Here is a 7,732-nt window from a genome sequence, read left to right on the forward strand (position 1 = left end):
TTGGCTTTCCGATTTGAGTAATAAAATAGGATCTAAGCCAAACCGAGTCACGTAATCATTTACTTCTTTCAAAGCCGTTTCCTTTACCTAGGCAAAACCAGCTTCAATCCCCATGATAAATTCTAAAGCGTTTCACTTTTCAAAATTGCCTTAGTCTTGCAAGAATTCAGAATCCAAAGAGTACTTAAAACCTTTCTCAAAACATTTCAAAATGAAATTTGTCAATAGACATTCAGGTCTTTTCAAAATCATTAAAACTTCTTTAATTGAAATCCCCAAGTCAAATTCAAAGGCATAAACCCTTTTCACATTCAAACAGCTTTAAAACACAAGTTTCATCTAAATAACTTCCTCCTGAAAGAGATACAATGTCTTTCTTAAGAAGCAAGACTAAATCACAATTTCCTCTTTACTAACTCATTTCGAAAGCATGAATCATCCTTTTCGTGATAATTCAAATAAAATAGTAGAATTCTTTAACTCATCATTTGCTAGACAACATTTCAATAAAGACTCGGATTTTTATAGAAATTTCGGCAGCACCTCCCCTAAAACTTGGACTTTTGCCACCCGGTTCGGGTCCCAACTAAACTGTTTCTCATTCCTTTTCGACAGCTCAAAACCAGAAATCAATTCAAAAGCAAGCTAAATCCAACAGTCACCTCAGTGGCATATCTCAAGAAAACCATTTCAAAAATCAACTCAATATCAACCGATTTAACTCATTTCTAAAGCTTTAAAGAATTGGTTCAGCAATAAATCATTTATCAAAACCAAATCAATTAAAGCAACCCAGGCTGAATTTCAAGAGTATTTTATCTTTCACATCATCAAAATAATTGACTCAATTCAAACCGATCATCAACGGATTAAACTCATTTCAAATCTTTAAAGAATCAACTTCAAACATTACATTTCACAAGCCACACAATAATTCAGCCAAACCAATATCCATAGTCATTCGAGTCAATCAAATAATACATAAGGCAGATACAATCACCAAATACACAATATCTCACATCAGTACCCATATGTAATAATTCCAATAATGAACTATAGTTTTCGGAAAGCGCCCCTACCTCAAAACGCAAATTCCATAACTCAAACGCGTCACTTAGTCCTTTCCGCCTCGACCCGAAATCAGCAATCAAAATCCCGGCTACCAAAACCTCATCTCCAAACCGTTTTCTCAGCAACCACAACGACTCTAATCACAATATATAATAACCGAGATTAACTCTCATAACAACAAATGCTACAACTCCTCAACGTATAATAGAGCAGTAACTAGAGGGCTTTCAAATCGAAACGCTTACCGAACCGGCTGAACCGAAACAGCGGCGGTCTCTGAGCTGGTTTGGCGGTAGCCTGGCAGCCACCTCAAGCGGCAGCGATGACCTGAACCTTATGCAGTGACAATGAGGTTCCCAAAAACTCAACGGAAAGGAGAACCAACTTAAAACCCTTACCGACAGAATTTTCCCGGTGACGGTAGTGGCGTCTTCCGGTGGCAGAGGCAGCTTCGCCCCCTTTTCACCCATAATCAGCCACGTCGGAGGTAAAGCTGGTAGCGACGGCGGCGGTTCCGACGGAGGCGATGTGATCGGTGGCTGGTTGCAGTGGTTGTACCCCCAGCTCGGCCTCAACTCTCTCTGTCTCTCCTGCTCGGTGTGACTGGACGGCCTTCCTCCCAACGGCACGGCGGCGACAAACCCTAGCAGTGGCGGCGGCGGCTCAACAGGGACGAGTTCCTCCGGCTCGTGTAGCGGCGCCGTTGGAGGACACAGAAACAACGGCGATCTTCCCTGGACGACAGTGGCGGTGCGACAGACCAGAGCAACGCGACGGCAGCGAGCCTCGATCGCGGCAAGGGACGGCGGCGTTCTCCATTTTCGCGCAGCTCCCTTCCTCAAAGCTCGCCTCGATCTCTCTCTCACTCAGGCTAGATCAGCGGCTTCACGGTGGCGGCAACGGCAGGACGCGTTGGCGGTGGTTCCAGGTCGGCAGTGGCGCGTGATGGAGGCGGCGGCAAAAGCCCCCCTCCCCTCCTTCTCCTCCGATCTCCTCTACTCCCCCTCAGATCTCTCTTTCTTTGTTTCTATCGTTCAGGGAAAACAAGGAAACTGCGTGTGTGTGTTGCTACGCTGAGGGAGGGTGAGGCTGCTGCCTGATTCCTTTTCCCTACTGCTGCTGCGCGTGACTGGAGAAAGGGGGGAAGAGGTGCGTTGCTGCTGCTGGGTGTGAGTGAAGAGGGAACCGGGTCGGGTATCGGGTCACTGGGTTAGGGTTTCATTATTTTGAAAATTAGGGTTAGGGGCATTTTTGTAATTTCAAATAAAATTGGGAATAATATAATAATTGAAACCCAAATTAAATCCAACACTAATTGTATATAGAAAAATACTATTTGCCCATTAATTTTTACAAATTATTTTCAATAAAATGTCCCAACCAAATAACTAGGAATAATATAATTAAATCCTTTATTTTCCAAAGTAGCAATATTAATATTTAAAAAATTAATTATTTAATCCAAACCATACAGAAATCCTTATTATTTCACCATTAACAACTTTATAATCAAAATATAGAAAATAATCCAATAATTATAAAATTGGATAATAATCTCAATTTATTTCAAATTCAATAATCAAAACTTGCTTTAATTATCCTTAAGAAAGTAATCTCTGAAATTAAGGCTATAAATAACTATATGATTTGAGACTTGATCATAATAAGACTTTTCAAAGATTCTGGGTCTTACATTCTACCCACCTTATAAAAATTTTCGCCCTCGAAAATTGATAGAAAAGGATAGAAATTTCATACACTTCACCCTTGAAAACATTTAAGGAAGAAGCAAAAATATCTCAAAACATAATCATATATACGGTTTTCAAATACTGGGATTGTCGTATGCATAAGGATACAAAGGTAAGAGTGTGATTGCAAGGTAAACATTACAAGATAGGCTCAATGCACAAGGTCACATGAGCTCAAGGCTTTACAAAAACTCGAGGTGCCCAAATAGGGTGCAAATCAAGTTAGGCGTTCACAAAGCAAAGTGGTAATTAGTGTGGTAAAAGGATGCAAGGCATGTTGGTATTTAAACAGCGGTATAACGTTCGCTGACAATTCTCGTTCCCACTTCAAAACTTCAATTTCCCAACTCTACCAATCATTTTACAACCTCATAGCCAATCATAAGCCTAACAACCGCAAACCCGTCCGCAAGGAACAGAACACCCACAACTCTTAACGTTGTACACCTACCGCTTCAACTTCCGTATACACATATCACGTCTTAAAGGACTAACGCATCGTGTTACTACGTCTACAAGTCGCACGTGATATCAAAATAATTCTCGAGTCTACTCAGAAGAATACGAGATCTTAGAAAGGGGAGACAATTGTCAAAGACAATACTCATAGATTTGAAAGAATATATCCAATTCCAGATAAACATGGATGCTCAAGCAATGAAGTTTGCTAGAAATAAATCAATTGACAACTTCAAAGATAACCCTTGGATCAAAGAAGTTCAACAGGATCATTAGGAAGACAACCAGCGCATCAGTTTGAAACAAACTCAAGCTGAGTCGAAGAAGTATAAGGTTTACAGAAAAGAATATCTCAGACCCAAGACTAAGCTCACAAAACTCAAGAGCATAATTAAAATGCTTTCAAATACATTGTTCTTAAAAGAATCGAAAACTTGCAGAAAAACCACTTCGCAGTCTGAAAGAAAAGTTATGTAACAACATCCTTCAAGAGAGTAACAAAAGCATAATCGTGGCTTTGCTTTAATACAGTTTCATGTTGAAGTAGATCATGTAGAGTTTTAAAAAACAAAATGCACACAAGTTTGGCTAAGAGCTAAAATATTTTCTCAAATATTTTAGAAAGATAATTAGGTGCACAACCTAACCAAAACAATCATAAAACTCGAAAGAGAATCAAATGCTTGTTCAAAAATTCTCAAAGTCCATATTCAAACAAGCGTGTATAAAAATCTTAGCAAGGTCGAAAGAGAAAGTTAAGCTTTATTTGGAAAAGAAAATCCGAGATAAAAGTTTGCTTGTAAATTGGTAAAGAAACAAGTGGTGCGTTACAAACGAACCGGTTTCCACTAAACAAGAAAACTTTCCAAAACTTCATTTAAAATAGTGCATCCCAACTTTAAATTAACTTCGTCAAAATTGAACAATGGTTTCAATCTCAATCAAGCAACAGAAAATAATTTCTGTTAAAAACTTCTTACAAGAGAATTCAATACTTCTTTAAAAGATTCAAAGCAAGACTCCAAAAGTGTTCTTAAAATCACCATCTCAGAAGAACATTCAAGAAGTTTAAGATGTACTAAAAAGGAGTCAAGCCATACTAGAAAGGATCTTAAATTAAAGTAGTTCAAACAAGAGCCACTAGACATGAAACATCAAACAAGTTTTAAATTGATCCAAAAGAATACAAAAGCCATAGAAAAAGACAACTCAATCATTTGTAATTTCTCAATGATAAATTTTTGACTAAAAACTCTTGTAGAGAAAATGGGAGAATAAACAATGCACTAACTTGAAACGAATCAAACTGACTCATATACGAATGAGTTTCACAAAAAGGAAAAACCAAGATCAATGGCAATATTCACAAGATGTAAAAGATCAGTTAAAAACAAGGTCAAACATGACATTCATGGAGATGGAAGATTTAATAGAGAATTTAGTCCGTTCATAGGAAGAAAGCTATGAGTCCAACATTTTCAAAGAACAACAATGGCATAAGCCATGTAGTATGCTAAATCAAACTCAAATCAAAATGAATTGAGTAAAGTTTATCAAACGAAACTCAACCGAGACAAAAATGGTAAATCCTTTCTTTTCAAAATTTTGAAAAATATCCAAATACATAATCAAATGAAGATGTGCACTGGAGCTATAGTAGAATTACTAGAAAGTCAATTTACCTTTAAAATAAGTGCAGTTCCGTAAACCAGTAAAAGTACATGCGGGGTATTAGAGATAAATAGTTATTAAACTTTATAAGAAACCTTCAAAGATTCATATATAGATAAGTACTTATCTAATCAACAGCAACTTTATAAAAATCTCAAAATTGGCTTTAATTCACTGTCAAATAAGAGGAACACTGAATTAACAATTTCTCTAAGAATGAACTCGGAACCCGGAGTTAAAATGCACAGCACATTAAGACAAGTTCAAGGCTATATCAAAGAATACTTGAATCAAGAAGAACTCAAACAGAGGAAGATAGATGCAACAAGGATCTTAAACCAGCATATGCACTTAAGGTCAAACAAGAATGCATATGGATAGAGGAATAGAGTTGAAAAATCAAACTACTTTTCAAAAGGACTAGCAAACAAGAACTTCAAGTTAGGATATAAAAGAACGGGTCGACTCGAACAAAATTCAAGACACACAACTGAATAGCCTCGAGAAATAGTTTTCCAACTTTTCCAAAACCCGCAATTCGCTTTACTCAAAACTCGGACTCCATCTATGATAACCCATCAGTGCTTTCATATACATAATTCACTAGTATTAAGCCGGCCAAACTTAATACCAAGAATTATGCAATGCAAGACTAACGGCGTTAATCAATAGATCGTCATGTGCATAAAGCTCTAATTCTCGTCATTCGACAAGACCTAATACATGACAAACGCTCAGAGCATGCAACAGAAGCATAGGCAGTCCATTCCTCAGGCTCTACAGGAAGAACTGCTCTGATACCATAATGTAACACCCTAACTACCAAAGCTCACGCTTCCGGCTGCGCGACTCTGATAGCTCGGACATTACGACGACACTTATATTATTTAATACTAAAATATGAGCCTGTTTGAAACTTTAAACCGCATTACCGCTCCCAAAAATACGAATTACTGTAATAGGATACGTGAAGATAACCGCACCGGTGATTCATAACCGTCTTATGCCTCTTTTCAAAAATAACGGTTTTCAATGAAAGTAAAGTCGGAAATCTTTTCGGAAAGAAGAACCGTTCAATTCTCAAAAGCCTTTCAAAACGGTTTATCTATGCGGAACCAAAATAGCCTTTCATAATTTTATTCCAAACCAGAAACACAAAAACAAAATCAACCATCGGTTCATCTCATTCCAACCACGGCCCTAGGCCTAAACAATCCAACCATCAACCAATCACCACAGTCCAACAGAGTCCGTTTCACTATTCAAAATTGCCTTAGTCTTGTAAGAATTCAGAATCCAAAGAGTACTTAAAACCTTTCTCAAAACATTTCAAAATGAAATTTGTCAATAGACATTCAGGTCTTTTCAAAATCATTAAAACTTCTTTAATTGAAACCCCCAAGTCAAATTCAAAGGCATAAACCCTTTTCACATTCAAACAGCTTTAAAACACAAGTTTCATCTAAATAACTTCCTCCTGAAAGAGATACAATGTCTTTCTTAAGAAGCAAGACTAAATCACAATTTCCTCTTTACTAACTCATTTCGAAAGCATGAATCATCCTTTTCGTGATAATTCAAATAAAATAGTAGAAGTCTTTAACTCATCATTTGCTAGACAACATTTCAATAAAGACTCGGATTTTTATAGAAATTTCGGCAGCACCTCCCCTAAAACTTGGACTTTTGCCACCCAGTTCGGGTCCCAACTAAACTGTTTCTCATTCCTTTTCGACAGCTCAAAACCAGAAATCAATTCAAAATCAAGCTAAATCCAATAGTCGCCTCAGTGGCATATCTCAAGGAAACCATTTCAAAAATCAACTCAATATCAACCGATTTAACTCATTTCTAAAGCTCCTCTACTCCCCCTCAGATCTCTCTTTCTTTGTTTCTATCGTTCAGGGAAAACAAGGAAACTGCGTGTGTGTGTGTTACTACGCTGAGGGAGGGTGAGGCTGTTGCCTGATTCCTTTTCCCTACTACTACTGCGCGTGAAAGGAGAAAGGGGGGAAGAGTGCGTTGCTGCTGCTGGGTGTGAGTGAAGAGGGAACCGGGTCGGGTATCGGGTCACTGGGTTAGGGTTTCATTATTTTGAAAATTAGGGTTAGGGGCATTTTTGTAATTTCAAATAAAATTGGGAATAATATAATAATTGAAACCCAAATTAAATCCAACACTAATTGTATATAGAAAAATACTATTTGCCCATTAATTTTTACAAATTATTTTCAATAAAATGTCCCAACCAAATAACTAGGAATAATATAATTAAATCCTTTATTTTCCAAAGTAGCAATATTAATATTTAAAAAATTAATTATTTAATCCAAACCATACAGAAATCCTTATTATTTCACCATTAACAACTTTATAATCAAAATATAGAAAATAATCCAATAATTATAAAATTGGATAATAATCTCAATTTATTTCAAATTCAATAAATCAAAACTTGCTTTAATTATCCTTAAGAAAGTAATCTCTGAAATTAAGGCTATAAATAACTATATGATTTGAGACTTGATCATAATAAGACTTTTCAAAGATTCTGGGTCTTACACAAAAGCTGGCGTTTAACTCCAAGAAAAGTCTCTACACATGGAAGCTTCAATGCTCAGCCCAAGCACACACCAAATGGGCCCGGAAGAAGATTTCTGCATTAATTACTTATTTCTGTAACCCTAGGCTACTAGTTTTCTATAAATAGGACCTTTTGCTATTGTATTTTCATACTTTCATAGACCTGTTCATGTTTGAGGCTGGCCTCACGGCCATGC

This window comes from Arachis ipaensis, chromosome B02 (genome assembly GCF_000816755.2).
Source record: "Arachis ipaensis cultivar K30076 chromosome B02, Araip1.1, whole genome shotgun sequence".
Lineage (NCBI taxonomy): Eukaryota > Viridiplantae > Streptophyta > Magnoliopsida > Fabales > Fabaceae > Arachis > Arachis ipaensis.